The sequence below is a fragment of the Salminus brasiliensis genome, chromosome 20, assembly GCF_030463535.1.
Source record: "Salminus brasiliensis chromosome 20, fSalBra1.hap2, whole genome shotgun sequence".
Taxonomy (NCBI): Eukaryota; Metazoa; Chordata; class Actinopteri; order Characiformes; family Bryconidae; genus Salminus; species Salminus brasiliensis.
In genome coordinates this window covers 31,331,387-31,351,210 of record NC_132897.1, presented here as the reverse complement: position 1 = coordinate 31,351,210, position 19,824 = coordinate 31,331,387, and the positions used below count along the sequence as shown (strand labels likewise).

The window sequence follows — 19,824 nt, the reverse complement described above, 5'->3', positions numbered from 1 at the left end:
GCAGCTCATATTTTATTCATGCTTAGAAAGGTTTCCGAATGGAGGCTTTGGCAGTGCCTGCGAGCACACAGTGACTTGGGCATCAGTCTCACACGCACACACACACGCACATACACATACACTTCGACCTCCCTGACTGCCCCCCCCCCTTTCAAGTACACACAAACACACAGCCTATATAAACAGCCATAAAAATCTCGTAGCCTCCTGTTAGTTTTCTCTGCTCAGCCCCCTCGTCTCCTTCTCTCTCTCTCACAGTCTTTCTGTGTCTCTCTCTCTGTCTCTCTCTGTCTCTTATATAAGCAGCTGAGGCTGAGATCAGGTGTTTTGACAGCTCTGATATCTCCAGTGTCCCCCACTGCTCAGCAGGACTGGCAGAGCAAACACACACACACACACACACACATGACCTGTCTGCAGTGTGTCTTCTTCCTCTGTGGCTCTGATGAAGACAGAGAAGTGAACAGGTAGTCGCTGTCCGGCACGGGTCATCCTTTTTGATGTGAGTGGGCGGGCACTCTGCCTCAGTGGCCAATCAGCAAGTCAGGACACTGGGCTGTACCAGAAAGCTGTCAACCTGTGTTGTATCTGTTTTTTCTTTTCTCCTCTCTTCTCTTCTACTGTCCTCCACTCTTCTACTGTTCTTTACTGTTTTCCACTCTTCTCCAGTGTTCTCTTCTCCCCTACTGTTCTCTTCTCTACTCTTCTCTGTTCTCTACTCTTCTGTTTTCTACTCTTCTGTTCTCTACTTATCTCTTTTCTACTTTCTTGCTCTTCTCTGTTTTACTTTTCTTTTCTCTACTCTTCTCTACTGTTCTCTGCTCTTCTCCACCGTTCACCACTATTCTCTCCTTGACTCTTCTCTACTCTTCTGTTTTCTACTCTTCTCCACTGTTCTCCATGGTTCTGTTCGCTTCTCTATTCTTCTACTTATCTCGTCTCTACTTTCTTGCTCTTCTCTGTTTTACTTTTCTTTTCTCTACTCTTCTCTACTTTTCTCTGCTCTTCTCCACCGTTCACCACTATTCTCTCATTGACTCTTCTCTACTCTTCTCCACTGTTCTCCACTGTTCTGTTCTCTTCTCTATTCTTCTACTTATCTCTTTTCGACTTTCTTGTGCTATTTTACTCTTCTCCACTGTTCTCTTCTCTACTCTTCTGCTCTTCTCTGTTCTACTTTTCTACTGTTCTCTTCTCTACTGTTCTCTGCTCTTCTTCATGGTTCACTGCTCTTCTCTTCTCTTATCTCTTTTCTACTTTCCTGCTCTTCTCGGTTCTGAGCTGTGGAGCATTGGAACTCTGTTCTCTGGAATGATGGTGCTCCGATTAGTATGTTTGGGAGGAGTTGAGATGGAGGTGGGGTGGTGATCATCCAACGCCTTGTAGTTACTCCAACAAAAGCAGAATAAACTCTTTTAATACCCTTGATATTTGAAGAAACAGTGTTTGAGCAGATGTCTCAATACTTTTGTCCACATAGTGTATGTTGGTTTAGGCTGCAAAATGGCGATTCAGGGAGAGAGAAGTATATTAAAAATGATTAATGACCCAAAAATATACGAACATCCAATTTGCCTGTAAAGAAGTCGGCCATAAAGATAAATGATGGGTGAACCCCTACTATCCACAGAACCCCCTGTAAACCGTGAAGATTAACGAGACTCAAGACTTTTTAAAGTCTTGAAGTGGAGACAGCTTTTTTGGAAGCCAAGATGAAAAAAAGTGGAGAGAAACAGAACCTCAGAGAGGGAAAGAAAGCGAAAGCATGAGAAGGAGATGCTGAAAGTTCACTTAAAGTGAAAGAGACAATCAATTTAAGCTTTACTGGCTATGAAAGGACACAAGTGATTGTTCATGCAGACGGAACGGAGCGAGCTTCAGAGCACCTGTGTGCGAGTCTGCGAGTGCAAGCGTGTGTAAATCCCTCGGCGGACTCCAAATCATGCATCATTTTCACAGGAGTGAGAACCGCGAAAGGAGAAGCGACTGAGCTCCCTTTGCACTCACAATAAAATATTGAATGTATTTGCTTTCAGTCTGAATATAATATGTAACGTGCAGAGACACTTTCTGTCTCAGTAGAAGCCGGACTGTGTCCTCATTTCTCTGTGGCATTTGAGGTGTTAGGCTTAATATAAAGGAACGAGGCCTGTCATAACTCAAGAGAAAATTATTTTTCCCAATTTTACGTCCAGCATCGCTACCCCAGCGGTTGCATCACTACCACAATGTTATCAGCGTCATTGCAGCATTAGCCTTGCTACCGTGCTGGCTGCAGGCCTCGTCCAGCATCGCTACCACAACATTAGACACAAGCTTTGTTTAAGAGGTCCTGGACCCTTCATATCTGAAAACTAGTAAATATGTGGTCTAAACTTAAGGCTCTGAGGCAAGGCTTGAGTCCTTTACCATTCCATACAGCCAACTAGGCTTGCAGTCAAACAAGAGGGGTATTGAAAGTCCCCCTTGCAGTTCTGTTGGCAATGTTGGACATTTTGCAAGGCAGCAGTTCCCATGGCTGTTGACCGTGGGAGTAAGGTTTGAGTGAGGTGTCTGTATTTAGAAAGTTATAAAATCTATAAAAATGTTCGTCACCTGACTTTTTCTGGCAATAGCTGTGAAAAAGCCATAGACTTAACAAGCTAATTAAGATTGGAGACCTTGGCGAAGGTTATGTGAGAGCTTAAGTCTTCTGGAGTGACCAAACACTACCCTGGTGCTTCTTTTAGTTATTGGTTTAAAAAGATGCATGTTACTGTATATACGTTTTCTTATACCTTTTTTTTACTGGGTCAGGATATACCTGGGCGGACGTCCTTATATCTGGGCTCACCGCCAAAGTGTAGCCTGTGTGTGCGAAGCACTGTTGTTGTGCTGTCGTACAATCAATCAGCCACCCTCTATCCCATTCAGAAAGTGTCACTGTTGGAGTTATTACCCCGCAGAATGGGTGGTACACTGTAATTGGCTTTGTTGAGAAATTCACATCTTGATGAGGTCATTTTGGAGTCATTTTTGAGGTTCTGAGCCTGCATTGTAAGAAAGCTGTTCAAAAGAAGAGCTTGTTTCAAGAGCAGTGTTGCTTATGCACGCTGAACACTGAGGCGTCCCTCGGGGAGGCCTTCGGAATATTCCAGATTTAAAACTATTCTGATCAAAGGCGATGACCTTTGGTCGGACTTTCTCTGCTTGATTGCGGCATTAATCTTTCATGAGCCAAAGCCGCCAGCAAGATAGAGTCCTCTCGGCAAGAGAGGACATTCATACACTGCATTTCTTGAGTTTTGAAGTTGTTATTTGATGTAGAAATAGAAAGTATGTGACTTTGGATGGGGTGAAAATCCTCAGATGCAGTTTAACAAGCCTATTTATCACCCTGTTATGAGGCCTCAGAATGAATCGCCTTCCCTTGGTGATTATGGTGGGATTGTGAATAATTAGATGACCTCTGGTTCACAGGAGCCACACAGTATAGGATACCGTAGCATAGCATTGGTTTAAGCATATCTTACGGGATAGTGTTGCTGTCCTCTTTGTGTCCTCTCTGCGCAGAGACTCACGGATACTCACAGTGGCCATTCGCAGAGCAGTGCTTCCCCCCAGTCGGCGAGGGTTAGATTCTTGCTTAAGGACTCCTTCTATATCATGTAGGCTATATCAAGTCGCTCTGGATAACAGCTTTAGCTAAATACTGTAAACATAAATATTCACAGTGTAGAGACAAGTGAGAAGGCATGATGGAAAAAAGCATGAAAAACATTAAAATTATTATTATTATTATTATTATTATTATTATTAGGTCATTCGTAGAAGTATTTTTGCTGCTCGTAATCTCACAATGAGTGGCTCAGCTATTTAATGTGCTTCCACTATAGGCCGGGGGTCGCAAGTTCAAATCCAGAGCCATTCCAATTTGCCAATGGTGAGTCTGAGAGAGACTCACATAGACAATTGGCCGTGCTCCGGGTGGGCCGGCACAGGCGTGTGTTAGGTGGTGTGGCGGAGCTGGGGACCCGGTGCTGTCCTCCTGCTGCTTCGGTGGCAGGTCGAAAAGAGGCGGTGGCTGCCTCTCCTTTCATTGCTAGTGCTAGGGAGAGCTACGAAGGGGTGGGTTAATTGACAGTACTCTCAATGTCCCACAGTCATGTTCTCAGTTGCCATTAATGTAAGTAATGGAGTGCCGCTGTCGGCCCAGTTATTGATCCAGTATTGGTGTTGGTGCTGCACTACTCAAACCTGCTCCATGGTCCAAAGCACAGTGAATAAGCCGAGTTGAATGTGGTCCTTTCAGACATGAGCAGCTGTTTTTCCTGGACGGTTAAAGTGAGGTGAAGTCGGATGAACACCCAGCAGCTGTATCAGCATTCAGACCATGGTCTTTATCTAGTACATCATAAACAACACTAAAGTACCGTTAGACTCCACATTTCCAAACATGGCTAGGGTTTGTGTTTTTACTCCTCCAGTGCCCTCGCTCTCTTTCGTCCTCTCTCTCCTTGCTGGCTCTGCTTCATTGTATAGTCAAAGCCGTCGGGGAACGTTCTTGGCCTGGGGCTTTTAAACCGTGTGAAGGTGCAGCAGGAATTGATGACTGACAGAAGGCGTCTCTCCGGCCCAAGCTTAACGTTTAGTCTGGAACCTAACGCCGCTCCGTTCCAAGTGTGAGTGACAGCTGTTAGATAACGCCAGAGCATCCGTACCCACCCTGTCTATCTATCTGTCTGTCTGTCTGTCTGACTCTCCTCTTTCTGTCTCTCTCCTTTTATCTGCTCCCCTCCCACCCTTCGCCAGTTTTCCCTGGTCTCCTGATTGTGCTGTGGAGTCTGTCAGACTTTTTAATTTGCTGAAGGCTGGGCATGGCGCTGTCTGCTCCAGGGCTTGTTCTTTGTGGGCTTAGATCAGATAAGCTGTCATTTCAGGGGTCCAGAGGGGGCAGTCCAACCCTACCGCTGTTGCTAGACCAGACAAGGAAGAGGCACGGAGTGGGGCGAGACGAAAACGGAAAGTGAGATGCAGTGAAACTCAAGCACTTACACAGGAAAATACAACTGCGCACCCCCCCCACCCCCCTTCCTGTTTTATAACTCAGGTTTCATTCTAGATCACCTTGCCATATAGACGTCTATGAATTTTTGTACTTCATGAGTGATCCATGAATTTCAGCTCTCTTTAAGGACATTAGAATCTAGATCTTCAGTTTCATTCTTCTAAAGGTTTTTAGAACCAGCTGCCAATATTAAACCGTTGGAGTTTCTCTGAATATTTGGTCGGTGTGCTCCGGCCTTTATATTCACATTATTCATTATTAGTTCATGGTAGAATTTCCAGAGAACCCCAGTTTCACCCCAGAGTAATGTCATAGAAGAACCACTGTTGGTTCCATAAAGAACCATGTTTTTCAGAAATTTGAGGTGTGCAGAACCTTTAAAGACCCAAACCCCGTTTTTGATGTAAAGGTTCTTTATCATTAAAAAAAAAAATTCGTTCTTTATGCAAACAAAAGTGGTTCTTTTATGTCATCACTCAAAGAACCTTTTGTAGCACCTTTATTTTTTAGAGTGAATATAATACTGTAAAGAGTGTCTGAGTGATTCAGCCTGTTTAGGCACAGTGTATAACAGCGGCCCTCACTTACGGTGGATAGTGCAGTACAGTGGTATGCAGCCACAGTAGGGCACAGTTGAATGGCAGACGCTTAGACGGCATTACACTCTCTCTCTCTCTCTCTCTCTCTCTCTCTCTCTCTCTCTCTCTCTCTGTGAGTGTGTGTGTGTTCATTCCAGTAAATGCTCTTAATTTGATCCCTCTAGCTTATCCCTGTGCATCCACATTGCCTGTATTCCAGCCACATGTAATCTTTATAAAATCATTTACACAAGGTAGCAGGTGTGGTAACTAGGGCATGGGACGTCTGAACGTCCGTCTAGCAGCCACATGCAGGGTCGTCCGCAATTATCTAAATGGACCAGGCCTTATTTGCGTATATATGCTGAGTGATGCAATGCATTGTAATGTGATTTAATGAGAGTGGTGAAACAACATGTCCAATCCTGGCTATTGTTTTCACCAGTGCCCTCGCTTTCATTTTCTCGATTAGAATGTGGCGTTCTGTATGTAGTTCATGCTAGAATATACACCCACGTGAGTTTCCTTGGAGAGCACCAGTCATTGTGCAGCTTTGAGCGACTTCCAGAGGGTTCACTTACTTTTTCTAGCCTGCACATTTTATTAGTAATCAATGCAGGATTCCAGGTACTTGCAGAGGGTTCACTTACTTTTTCTAGCCTGCAGATTTTACTAGTAATCAATGCAGGATTCCAGGTACTTCCAGAGGGTTCACTTGCTTTTTCTAGCCTGCAGATTTGACTAGTATTCAATGCAGTAATCCAGGTATGTCCAAAGGGTTCACTTACTTTTTCCAGCCTGCACATTTTACTAGTAATTAATGCAGGAATCCAGATACTTCCAAGGGGTTCACTTACATTTTAATGCCTGCCCATTTTATTAGTATTCAATGCAGAACTCCACATACGTCCAGAGGATTCACTTATTTTTTCTAGCCTGCACATTTTACTAGTATTCAATGCAGCAATCCAGGTACTTCCAGAGGGTTCACTTACTTTTTCTAGCCTGCACATTTTACTCGTATTCAATGCAGGAATCCAGGTACTTCCAGAGGGTTCACTCACTTTTTCTAGCCTGCACATTTTACTAGTTATCAATGCAGAAATTCAGGTAATTCCAAAGGATTCACTTACTTTTCCTTGCAGTTGTGGTGCTATTTAAAACTTTTTAAAGACCAGCTAACCATTAATGCATTTTAATGATCTGTGGAGCCTTTATTCAATTCTAAAACACCTTATTGTTCTTTAAAAGAGACAATATCAAGAAATTGAGCCTGCTCTCTGGTTTTCGCCAGTAAAGTGGTGGGACTGAAGCTCTCCTCAGGAAAAGTTACAGTATGGAGCAGTTCCACCGGGGAAGCTCTTGTTTTATTCCAGTGTCTCAAAGAGGGCCTTTGTCCCCTTCACTGAGTAGAGGACATCCTCTGCCCTCTCACTGACAGACTGGCCCTGTTTGCCGGCCACTGACGATAATTAGGCCAAATGGAGTACCAGTTAAATCAGCCTCTTTTTTCAGATAATGGGCTCTCAAAGAGCTGGGAAGTAACGTGGAGGCGTTTCTTTCTCTTGAATTATTTGAAAAGGCCCTTTGAAGTTTTCAGGCACTGCATGAATTATACATTAAACATCAAGTACAGTTATACAGATGATGCGTCTTATTCACACTGTGCAACAGGATCCTCTCGGTTCTGTTGCTTTGTCGCACTTTGTTCTTTGAAAAAGCAGTAGAACTGTACGGTTCAGCACTTTCTGAACAGCCGGTTCACCTCTGCCTTGCTTTTAATTGCCTGCCTGTCTTGAGGCCTGCATGCGCCACCTTCCCTCCTTTGTGCTTGACTCTCATCCCTTGAGTCACTAAGGTTGCTCTCTTGCTCTGATCTGAGAGCATTTTTGGAGTTAACATGCCATGCTAGCCGCTAAATCCTGCGCCCTATTGTGGAGCCCTGCTCACTTAACGCTGCGATAGCGCACTCCAGAATGTGGCCACGGTGCGGCATATGGATGAGCGGATTACGATATTTTCAGCCTTTTTACTTACCTCTCTCTCTTTCTCACTCTGTCTCTCGCTCTCTCACTCTCTCGCTCTCCCCATCTAGGGTGAATAAAGGCATGGGCTCTGAGGCTAATGGACTGTGGAGTATTATACAGATTACAATGGGGCGCTCCTGGCCGATCCCACCGCTTAGCTTTTTAAGCTCTGCAGCCTTCGGCCAAGCCCCTGCGGTGTGAACCAGTAAGGGATACTGAGAGGGGTACATTTGCATTGTTGTGTTGTTTGTTTGTTTGTTCATTTGTGGTGCTGTCTCTTAAAGAGTAGTTTAGGAAAAAAAAATATTGCTTACTCCGCAGTCAGGCAGCCAAGACGTGTTTGAATATCTGATGAGTGCTTCTTAATGTACAGTGGGGAATGCCAGGCTAACATTGCAACAACCACTTAACTTAGACTGTCACCAATCTCATAAAATTCTACTTTTATTTACTTATGTATTTACTAATGTATTGAATTTAGTTTATTTACATATGTATTTACTTTATTTACTAATGTATTAAAAAGCTACGTTAAACAGTGGTATAACAGTGTTAAGAAGTAAAGCAGTGTTGATAGGCCTATAGAATATTTTATAATTAGCCTTTGCTAGCAGAGCATAAACTTCATAACTGGTAAGCAAGCTAATGCATCTGCCACTAACAACAATTTTTCTGTCGATTGACTTTACAGTTATTTTGTCGATTAGTTGATTAATCTAAATTATTAGATTAATAAGGATGAATTAAACATTTTAAGTTTTTATTATTTCATAAAACTGTAAATAAAGGTCTACAAATGTAAACAAGAACTACATATGTAAACAGCAGAACAGTCAACAGTTCAGTGAGGTATTTATACCCCACTCCAATTATATTTATGCCATTCCCTACGCAAAGAAATGAGGTGAAAATAATTTCATTAGAGATGGTTTATATCCAGTCAAAATAATGTTAAAATGATGTGTCGGCTTCCGTAGCTCTAATCTTGAATACGTTAAGGCCACAAAAATGTTTTCTTTGGTCACCTTGAATGATACCACATGATGTAAAAGAGGTTCTGTAAGTAATTAATCCCTTCTCTGAATTACATCAGTTGTATTGCACGAACCATCTGTCAAACATGATGGAGGCACTGTTATGGGCATAGGCATGTATGACTGATGAGTGAAAACTGATCATTCATCAGGGTATAGATGAATACCCAAATTCTGGCTCTTTTCTTTGATCTTTTGTATTCTGCTGTTTTCTATGGTGATGTAATTAACTGTGAAACCCCATTGGCCTAGCAAATCTGTTCTTTTGTGATATGGCTTCATCATGAATAATGCGACTCCATAATGCGAAACCAACCCAAGAGCTTCTTAATACAAAGAAACAGAATATTCTTAAATGTCAGAGTCACTAACCTGACCTTTACCCATTTGAATAGCCTTTTTACTTACTGAAGACAGAGTAGAAAACCCCACAAACCAGCAGTAACTGAAGGCGGCTGCAGTAAAGGCCTGACAAAGCATATCAAGTAAGCATTTAGTGATGTCCATCGGTTCCAGACTTTGGATTTGCATCAGAGTATTAAATATAGTCCTTATATTTACAATCATGTTGGTTGTCCAATTACTTTTGAGCCTGTGAAAATGGAGGGCTGTCCATTTTCACACTTAGGTATCAAGCATGTCTTGGCTGATGAACTGCATCTGCTCATTTGAAGCCCTTCAAATGGTCAGCTAGCACTCCTACAGGTCTCCTACAGTTGCTGAACTGTGTGTCAAAGGTCCTACCCCAACCTACCCACACCTACCCCACACCTAATCCTCCTACCCGCGTCTATCCCAAATCCTTCTAGCTACACCTACACCAGTCCTCCCAACAATACCTACCCCAATGCTTCCACCCACACCTACCCCAATCCACTCTCCCACACCTACTCTAATCCCACCTTCCACAACTACCCCAGCCCATCCTACTCAACCAACCCACTCCTTCAATAATCAACCCACCCACCTCTGCCCCAATCCTTCCACCCATGGCTAATTCTCCCAGCCGCATCTACCCCAGTCCTCCCACTCACACCTACCCCCAAATCCTGGTTCTTTTCTTTAATCTGGCCATGTATTTTCCTGTTTTCTGTGTTGATGTAATTGACCTAATTGTGAAAACCTATTGGCCTTGCAAATTTGTTCTTTTCTGATATTGCTTCATCTATGCTGCCCCCTCCCCTTTCTCCTTCCCTTCCTCATTTGCACTTCTCCCTTTTCTTCTCTGCACCTCTGTGGTTGGACCTGTTCCCTTCCTGTGCAGTCCTCCCCTTCACCTTTTACACCATCGGGGTATTTTAGTCCGGGTCTGAGAAATCTCAGCTCGGCTGTTTGGTCATTTGCGGACAGCCTGGTGTGTGCGGCGGAGAGAGAGGGCAGAAAGGGAGAGTCTGTGATGTGTCATTTAGAAACCACTGTGGCTTTCTCGCTGCAGCCTCCTCACAGTTCAGTAACGCCAGTCATCACAACATCATCGATGCTTTGGCAGATAAGCATCTGGCTTCCGGCCTGCAGCCATTTCATTGCTAATTTCGGCACCGCTGTGCTGTTTTGCTCGGTCTGATTAAGTCAGAATAAGAGGAAAATGTAGCGCGCTAGTGCTCGATTTTTAGTTCAGACATAATTATATTTTTAGGGATGGAACAGACTCAGAATGTTGTCAGTCGAATCGGATTACAAGGCAGATGTGTGGTCATGCTTCCCTGTGTTCTTACGGACCCAGCAGAGATATACAGAACCTATATTGTAAATTAGCTGTAAATAGGACTGCCTAGATGATTGAAGAATGGCCGCCTATAGCAGCTTACCCGTTTTGAGTTGATCGCCATGTATAATGATGACACCCATTTAGGTTGGTTAGAATTCTCCTTTAAAAATGTCTCTAGACTTCAGCTTCTCAGCTTTAGCTTGCCTGTACTGCCAGTGTATGTTGTCAGATTTTCTCATAACCAGATATTCAGCCCCACTAGAATGCATATATAAACATATATTGATTCATTCCTATTATTTAGAATTCTGTGTTAGAATGTACAGATTTTGTCTGTTTTACAAAAACCCTGACCTATTAATCAACCTATTGACTTTCAGGGGGCAGCCCCAATTATTTTTCTATTTTTTATTAAGCTATGGTATAACTGGCCTTCATAAACCGATCTTCTCATATATTGGTTTTCATCAGAAACAAGAAGGTAAATCACCAGTGTGGAATGCATGGGTAAAGCAAGGTGGGAATGCTGATCTTGCACCTTTTCTAACATTTATAAATCATGGCATGAAAGCCATTGCACTGACCATAGGTTAGCATTCTCATGGCTTTGAGAGCTCTGATGCATGTGGGCTCTAGAAACCATATGAATAAAACATCACGTAAGAGTGCTGATCTGAGATCAGCTTTACCTTGTTTGTTTATGGTCCTATGTTATAAAAGCCAGAAGACTGAGGTCTAGGGTATGAAATGTTTATTTTAGGGATATTTTGCCTTCCGATCTGATCTCTCAATGCTGGGTATCCTCTGATATCAATCCGGCTGCCTGAAGGTCACAATACTTACAGAAATTGTGGACAAGGGTGTCCAAAGTTTTGTGTGCCACTTCTCAGCACAGCAGTGCTGGTGCAAGTGTATCAGGCACAGCCCTGTCACTGGGGTTTTTTAGACTTGTCAGTGTCATTGCTAAAGAAGCTATGACCTATGGTCAGACGCTGACCACATGTGAAGGGCAATCAGTCAAAGGATTCATATCAAGCAACTGGAGAATGTGAGCACCATTTCTGGACGGCCAAGACTTTTTAGCACCCAGTGACTGAAGCTAGTGTTTGCAGAGAAGGAAGCCCATCCCAGACCTGCCGGCGGCCTCAGAGCATCTGCATGAATGAACGGTCTGTTCGCCCGCTCGCTCGCGCCACATGGAGAAAATGGCTGTAAGTGGCGTGCGAGCCTACTCTGTGGGATCAAACAGCAGAGTGAAAGTCTCCGCGGATTGCTGGCGAGAGACCGCTCGCCTGTTGTCCAGGCATTTGAGCGAGCACCCGGGTAATTAATTGAAGTTTGGCACAGGGCCTGTAACTGGCACGAGCTATGATCAAAACATCCCCCCCCACCTCACCCTCAAAGTGAAAAGGCTGGCATGAAAGGCATGTACTGCAGTATGTGTGTGTGTGTGTGTCTGCAGACCTTGTTAAGGGCAAGAATAGATGGCGTGTGCTGCAGAGAAATTGCACTGTATGACAGATGGGATATGTAGGCTGAGAGTACAGTAGGTAGAACAGGGTTTTAGAAAGTACTGTAGTGAATGAAATGTGGGATGCAAACATATGTAGAGCTTTTATCATATGCTGACCCCACACATACCCAAACACATGCACACATAGACATGGGATCAGATAGTCCCTCGGGCAGCAGATCTGAATCTAAACATTGCCGAGGTCAGACTTTAATATAATGTGAAAGCCATACGATTCCGTAGGTGCCAAAATTACTTTTTCACCTTTTCCCTGAAGTGATTATTATTCCTAAGCCATGATGTCATGGTCTATTGTCATAATAACCCAAATATATCCACTATAATTTTATTGTATCAGAGGGTACTTGAGGAAAATGTGAGCCCATTCTTACTTTAGGAACAACTAAAGCTGAAGCAGGGGTAGACCATGCAACATGACAATGACCCAAAACATTCCACTAAATTATAGAAATAGAGACTTCTGAAATGAACAAGTTTGGATCTTAAAACTATTGAGATGTCGTGGGTTGATTTGAAACAGGCTGTGCGTGCATGAGCCCCCCCCCGACATCACATGACTGAAAGAATTCTGCATTGACGAGTAGGGAATACTTTGCCAGTCGAGCAAGGTCTAATTATGGTTATTCCAGCCAAAAGGGGGAAATGCCAGCTGTTAGGGCATAGGGCATATTTTGTCTTTTATTTTTTGTTTAATAAACGACGGCAATGTCATTATATTGTTTGAAAGATCAAAAATGTATATGCCGTTATTTTTTTTCCCTCTTTTAAAAGTACAGTCTCACCTGTGGGATCCTTCCTACCCGATTCCACCTTTTTTTTGTTTCACCGTAAATGGTAAAAGGTAGCCAGAACTTTTTAATAAAGAACTAAATATCAAATAGGGTTTTGCTCACACTATAGAGCCCTGAGAGGGCAAATGCTTTCCCACAACCCATGCAGTGTAATGCAGTGTAGCAATGCAGCACTTTACCTCTGCAGTGCTACTGATTCTACAGCTGCCTCCACTCAATTCCCTCACCATGCCTAATCATTTCAACAATGCTGTCTCCATGCTCATGTTGATTAGCCAGCGCTGACTGACTCCGAAATAGCTCCCTGTTTGACAAATTGTATCCCACACTGAGAGTAAAAACCATTAGCCTGTTCCTTTTTTATGCAGGAAGTAGTCCGCTGAGAGATTCAGCCTCTTCTCCTACCAGTGCCACCAGTAAACAAATGTGTACCAGTGTTAGGAAAAGGTTGCGCTTGCAGGGATGGGGCTTTTCCAGCTCTTTTAATTAGCAGGAGTGTGAGATCCAGTCATGTACATTTCTCCTTTCCTCTCTGGGGCTGTTGGCACTTAGGTTAGGGACCACAAGGATATCTGTGATTTATTGGGAATCACTTAACAAACCTCTGTTTTGGCATGGCTTGTCGTGTTTACATTGTTGTTATATGTTTACATTGTGACGTTTCTGCTGGTGAACAGCAATCTTTAAGTCTGACCACAGATTATTAATTAGATTAAGGTCTGGGCTTTGACTAGGCCATTCCGATACATTTACACGATGCTGCCACCACCTTGTTTCACTGTGGGGGTGTTCTTGGGGTGATGTGTTGGTTTTGGTCTCACCCGAGCAGAGCACCTTCCTCCATACATTTTGGGAGTCTCCCACATACCTTTTGGCAAACTCTAAACGAGGCTGTGAATAAAGCTCAGCTCTATAGAGTGTACGGCTTATTGCGTTGGTATGGACAGAGACTCCAGTGTCTGCTTGGGAACTCTGCAACTCATCCAGGGTTACCTTTGGTGCTGCCTCTCTGATTAATGCTCTCCTTGCCCAGTCTGAGAGTTTTGATGGCCGGCCCTTTCTTGGTAGGCTTGTTGTGGTAATGGATTTGATGGTGCTCTGGGGATCATCAGAGATTTGGATATTTTTTTTATAACCCAACCTTGACTTGTGCTTTTCTACAACTTTATCCCTGACTTGTTTGGAGTTTTCCTTAGGTCTTCATTGTGTTGTTTGGTTAACGGTGCCTCTTGCTTAATGTTTTCAGTTTTTTATTTCCACATTTTTTTCTCAATTACAATTCAGATAACAAAACACATTTAAATACAGGTTGTAAAGTTACAAAACAACACTATTTCTTCAACAAGTTCAAAATACCATTTTGTAAACCCAGTATCATGAGTTGAATCCAGTCGCAGGCTGAGTGTATCGTTCACCGGCTGTGACAAAGATGTCCTGTGATTGCCAAGGGGCTAAACCACAACACCAGGCCAATGGGCGGCCTCATTAATTGACCCCACATGTCTTCCGAGGGTGCCTTTGGGTGAAACCTCTGCTGCAGCAACATGCTATCAGCATAAGGAAAATTGGACACGAGTTGGTTCTGAGCCAAACCACAGGAACATGTGGAACGGATCAGCTGAAAATGTAGCATGGGAGGCGTTCTCTGATTTGTTGTCAGGGATTTCTCACAGTCTGAATGAGCACAATGTTTTATTCATTAGCTGTGTAAATATTTGCCTTGTGATTTTTCCTTTTTTTTGGTTCTTTCTTGCAGTTTGGTGAAGCAAGGCTTAGGTTTATCTGACAGGCTTGACAGAATAAAGGTTAAGAAGCAACACTGGTCGGGTTATTTTCTATGCACAGTGCATGGCTTGTTGTTTTAGAAATTAGAAGTGAAACCATGAAACGCTAAAAACTGCAGACCAACCCGTACGGATTCGCCACACTTGGAAGGCGTTTCTGTTCGTGCTTGGTGAGCTGCTGTGAATGAGGACCAGTGGGATGCTTGTCCTAGAACTGAGTGTTCATTGTTCTTTTCCATTTCTTCCTGAGCCAATACATCTGAAAACATTTTTAATAAGGCGATCTGTGGACGGGAGAAGTTACGCTGCAAAAACAAACCAAAAACAATTGAGTCAAGAAAAAAGATATGGTCCAGTAATGGTGGGAATATGTTGCTTAATTTTTTAATCTTTCTGGAAGTGACCATACATTACAAATCAGTGAATTTGGCAGTGCTTTGAGTCATTGTGGCTCAACTTAAGTAGCTCTTATTTGATTTGATTTCATAATCATAATCTTCTCGAAAATAGCTTCAAAATTATTCATGAAAAAAATAATGTTTGTGGACACCCCTTCCAACGAATGCATTCAGCTACTTTTAAGCCGTACCAGTTGCTGACACAGATGTACAAATACACACCCACACACACAACTTGTTTAGTCTCTGTAGAGAAGTACTGCCAATAGAATAGGACTCTCTGGAGCAGATAAACATGAACCTATTGGCACCAAGCCTAATGCTTGGTGTGGGCTAGAGGGGTAGAAACTGTGTTCTCTGGAACGATGGATGAGGTCATCCATCTTCCTGACCTCACTAACACTTTTGCCTGTAAATGCAATCAGATCCTCACAGCAATGCTCCTGCAAAATGTAGTAGAAAGCCTTCTTCCCTGAACAGTAGAGAATGTCACTCCACCAGTAATCTCATTGACTTTGGAAGAAACAATGCATGAGCAAGTGTCCCAATACTTTTGTCTTTATACTGTACACAATAAAAAAAGTGCTTTATTAACTCCAAATAGATGAACATAGTTAAAAAAAGATTTCAACTTTGCTTAAGTTATGAAAGCAATCTCAGTGGACTGAGTGGACTGGTGCCCTCTCCAGGGGGTGTTCCTGCCTTGCGTCCAGTGATCCTGGGTAGGCTCCAGGCTATGGATGTCCCGATCTGATCCAGGCATGTTTTACTTATTTTAATGGATTGGGTATCTGCTATTTTAATCCCGATCCACTTCCAAGTCTTTGTTTGAACAGTGATCAGAGAGGCATCTGGTGTCCTCAAGACAGACATTATTCCCAGTTCCCAGAAGAGGTTAACGCAACACACAGACGTCAGTCCAGAATGTGTACCGCTACAGTGATTTAAAGGAACTGGGAGCTGATTGGTCAGGGAGGCGAGTCTGACTGGAGTATAATGTATAATGTGATCACTCATGCAGTCACTGTACAACCAAAACAGAAGCCCAGACTGACTACTGAGGTCCATTCCCTTCTCAAAGTAGGAAGTCGAGAACATTTTACAGATCTGTGAGAGGCAAGAGTATAGGAACCTTCATGGGAACCAAGCCACAGTTAGACAGATTTTGGAAATTGAAGGCCATCATTACCAACCCTAAGAGTGGTCAGCTAAGAATTATCATGCTAAGAGCAAGGAGTGTAATAGTCTGTGAGGTCTCAAAGGTAACATCTAAGCACCTAAAGGTCTTTCTTACATTAGCTAATGTCAATGTTCAAGAGTCCACCAGAGAACAGAGAACACTAAACAACAATGGTGCGCACGAAAGGGTTACAAGGAGAAAGCTGCTGCTCTCCAAAAAAGAACATTGCTGCCCGTCTGCAGTTTGCTTAAGTTCACATGGACAGGCCGGAAAAGAAAACACTGCATTTCAGCTAAAAAATCTTCTTATATCTACAGCACGATGATGGTGGTAGCGGTATTGGGCCTGTTTTGCTGGACCAGGATGGCTTGCAATCATTAATGGAACAACAAATTCTGAATTATACCAGCGAATTATAAAGGAAAATGTAAAAACATATGTCTGTGGGCTGAATCCCAAGAGAGAGTGGGCTATGCAGCAATGACCCTAAGCACACAAGTCGTTCTACCAAAGAATAGTTAAAGAAGAAAAAAGGTAATGCTTTGGAATGGCCAAGTCAAAGTCCTGACCTTACTCCATTAGAAGATAGTTGTGAAAGGACCTGAAGAAAGCAGCTCATGGGAGGAAACCCACCGACATAACAGAGTTGAAGCAGTTTTATACGGAGGAATTGGCTAATATTCCTACAAGCCGATGTGCAGCACTAATCAACAGTTACTGGAAAAATTAGTTGCAGCTAGTTACACTAGATACTGAAAGCAAAGGTCCACATACTTTTGCCACTCACTGATATGTAATATTGGATCATTTTCCTGGTTCTCCTCTACTTTCGGGACTTGTGTGAAAATGTGATGAAGTTTTACGTCCAATTTATGCAGAAATATAGACAATTTTGAAGGGTTCACACAGTTTTAAGCACTACTTTACATTGTACGCACAATGTATTTTCCCCCCACTGTATTCCGTCCAATCTCTGCCTTATTGTTGTATAGTCTGTTGTACAATGTTTTTCATAGCTGTATTGTACATACGATGTACATACGACTCTGTTGCTATTTATTTTTATTTAATTAATGTCTGATTGTCTTCTACTGCTTCATGATTAATGTAGCACAATGTCCTGGAGGAACTAGATTTTGTCCCTCACTTAACAGTTCTGAAGAAGGAGGGAAGGGCATGATTATAAAGTTGACTTTGACTTTGACACAGTTCAGACTTAAGATGCCCTCTATTCCCCTTTCAATATACAGCATGTGCTCTTGTTCATTGTTACAGATGTCAGTATCTCTCGAGATCCAGTGCAGAACACGGTGGTCATCTATGAAGAATGTATCCAACGGGCAGAGAATGCCATGGGCAGTGCGGGTGGTCCCGATGGGTCCCTGCACTGCGTTTTATTTACAGCTGCTTGCTGCGAGATCCCATTATGCTGTGCTGCGGCAGCATGGCCCCATGCCCAGTGGCAGTGAAGAGCATATTTACAGGATTGCCCGAGGACAAGTAACTCACGGCGACCGCCCGCACAGCCACCCTTAATTCTGCAGAGGCATTCCTGGAACGGCTGAATGTTTGCAGGCTTGTTTGGCGCGAGAGCGGAAACAGAGGCCAAATCGGAGGTGACTTGGCCTGTCCGGTCCAGCGGAGGATCAGGCCGTGAATTTTTTTTTTTTTTTTTTGCATTCTTACTCTGGCTTTCGCTTCACTTCCTTTGTTCTGGAATGTCTCTTTCATTTTCTCTTTTGTCTGGGCTGCTTTCTCCCACCACCCACTCCCTTGTGGGCAAACGTCCACATTCCCGGATCATAATTTGTCCGCAAACTGACAGACTCACTGACCCTCCCTGCAGGACCCGTCCTCTCTCTCCCTCCCCACCTACTGTCCCAGTATATCTTGTGGTAATCATTATCACGGTAGACTCACCATCTGCTTTATTGAAAAAGACTCGTCTTGAACTTCGTAATACAATCTTGTTGGTTTGTCTTGACTTATATGATGATGTGATATGATATTATTCCAAAAAAACAACATGTTTAGATATCTTTTATTCAATACGGTACTCTGACGGTTGGTCAGCATAATTCCGGGAAGATCTTGTAATTTGGGGACTGTGAAGACAGAAGGATGCCTACGGACACACACTCGTACTGTCATATCTCGTACATTCTCAGCATCCTTTACCACGGGCAAAGCATTAGCCAGAAGCTAACAGTGTTTAGTTAGAAACACCTGTGCCAGCATCTGGACTCGACAGCCTTGTAGGTGAAGCTCCAGACTGCTTCGTCACCTGTAATGTAGTAATGAGACTAATTACTACACATACATCGCACTGACCGTAGACAAGCACATATGGAGCATTATTCGATCAGCACAGTGAGGAGCAGTGGCTTTGTGGGATCTTTGCCAATGTGGCAATGCTTGCTTCTGTGTGCTCGATTATGCCATTTTCCTTTGCGTCTGAAGCACAAGAAGGAGAATGTCGAATGTCGTGATAGGTGTGCAATCTAAAAAATTTGCTATTCAGAGCCATCTGCCTTCTGTCGAAAATTGCTCCTACCCGTTTCTCTGGCTCCATTATCCAGCTTTTGTTCCAGAGCTGGATCACAATCTTTAAGACAGTCCCAATCAGACCTTGCTCAGACGGCTACTGACTAGCAGAGAATGTGGTCAAGGTCTGAGCGCCTTTTTTCTTTTGGGAGCTCCTTTATTGTAGTTCCACATTGCTGGTACAGTTAGAGCAGGGGTGACCAAACCTTTTGTAATGGGGGGCACAGTGGTTGTGGTGAGCTGAAGGCCAAATAAAATTCTGAAGGTAGGTCGGTTTCACAGGTAAAAAAAAAAAAGATTGTTATACATTGTTATACTGTGATTAATGTCTCATGGGGTGAGGGGGTCAGGCTAGGTTAACTTTCTGATGGGCCAAATCAGTTGTCTTCATGGGCCAACTTTGGCACCCCTAGTCGTGTTCTAATGGGCGTTTTAGCTGTTTTTTTAGCTGGTTTTAATAAACTGACCAGTGAGTAAATCTGCTATGTAATTGTTGCTGATGAAGTAGGTCTTTCTAATCAAGTGGAGCGTAGGCAGAATTATAAAATAGGTGTTTCTAATAAAGTGGCCAGTGAGTGGAATCACAAGATAGGTTTCTAGTTAAGTGTTGAGTCAAGAGTGGAAGTACAAGGATGACGTTCTAATAAAATGTCCTAGTAGAGTGGCCAGTGAGTGGAAGCACAAGGATGGTGGCCAATTAGTGGGTGCCATTCCGCGTTCTCTTCTTCACTCGAGACCCAGTGGTTATGCTGCAGGTCTGGCTGGCCTTTCCCCACTGCCACAAAATCCACACATGCACACATTCAGAGCACTGGAACGCACGTCCTCAGACGCTGAGGGCATACACAAACAAACTCTGTTGCCCCTAGAAGTCTGCCTCTGCTTAAACACACACTCTCTGAATGTTTACGACCACCACACACACACTGCAGGCTTTGAGCGAGGAGTGAACTTTTCCACCGCCATCTTCTCTCAGAGTGTAGCCAGATCCCTCAATCTTGCTAAAACTCAAGAGAAACAGTGAAACAGTGCTGTGTGTATATGGTGTTACTGATGCAGCCTGTTATGCAAAATGTACTGCTTAGTGAAGACTCTAGTTTACTAGTGAACTAAAATTGGGTGTTGGTAAATTCTAGAACATGTTCATCTCTAGACCTTCGCTAACAGAAAAGTTTAAAACCCAAGGGAAATCTAGATAG

At 43.3% G+C, this 19,824-nt stretch overlaps 1 protein-coding gene across 4 annotated transcripts in view; it reads left to right on the top strand.

Annotated features, from left to right (window-relative positions):
• wscd2 (WSC domain containing 2) overlaps positions 1-19,824 on the top strand; it is a 78,824-nt gene that overhangs the window by 21,193 nt on the left and 37,807 nt on the right. The window contains exon 1 of one of the 4 annotated variants that reach the window (XM_072664861.1): positions 4,931-5,005. The exons of the other annotated variants lie outside the window; for them this stretch is intronic. The gene's annotated coding sequence lies outside the window, so the exon portion shown is untranslated. Of the gene's footprint in view, positions 1-4,930; positions 5,006-19,824 lie in introns of those variants that run through there. 4 annotated transcript variants of the gene reach the window in all.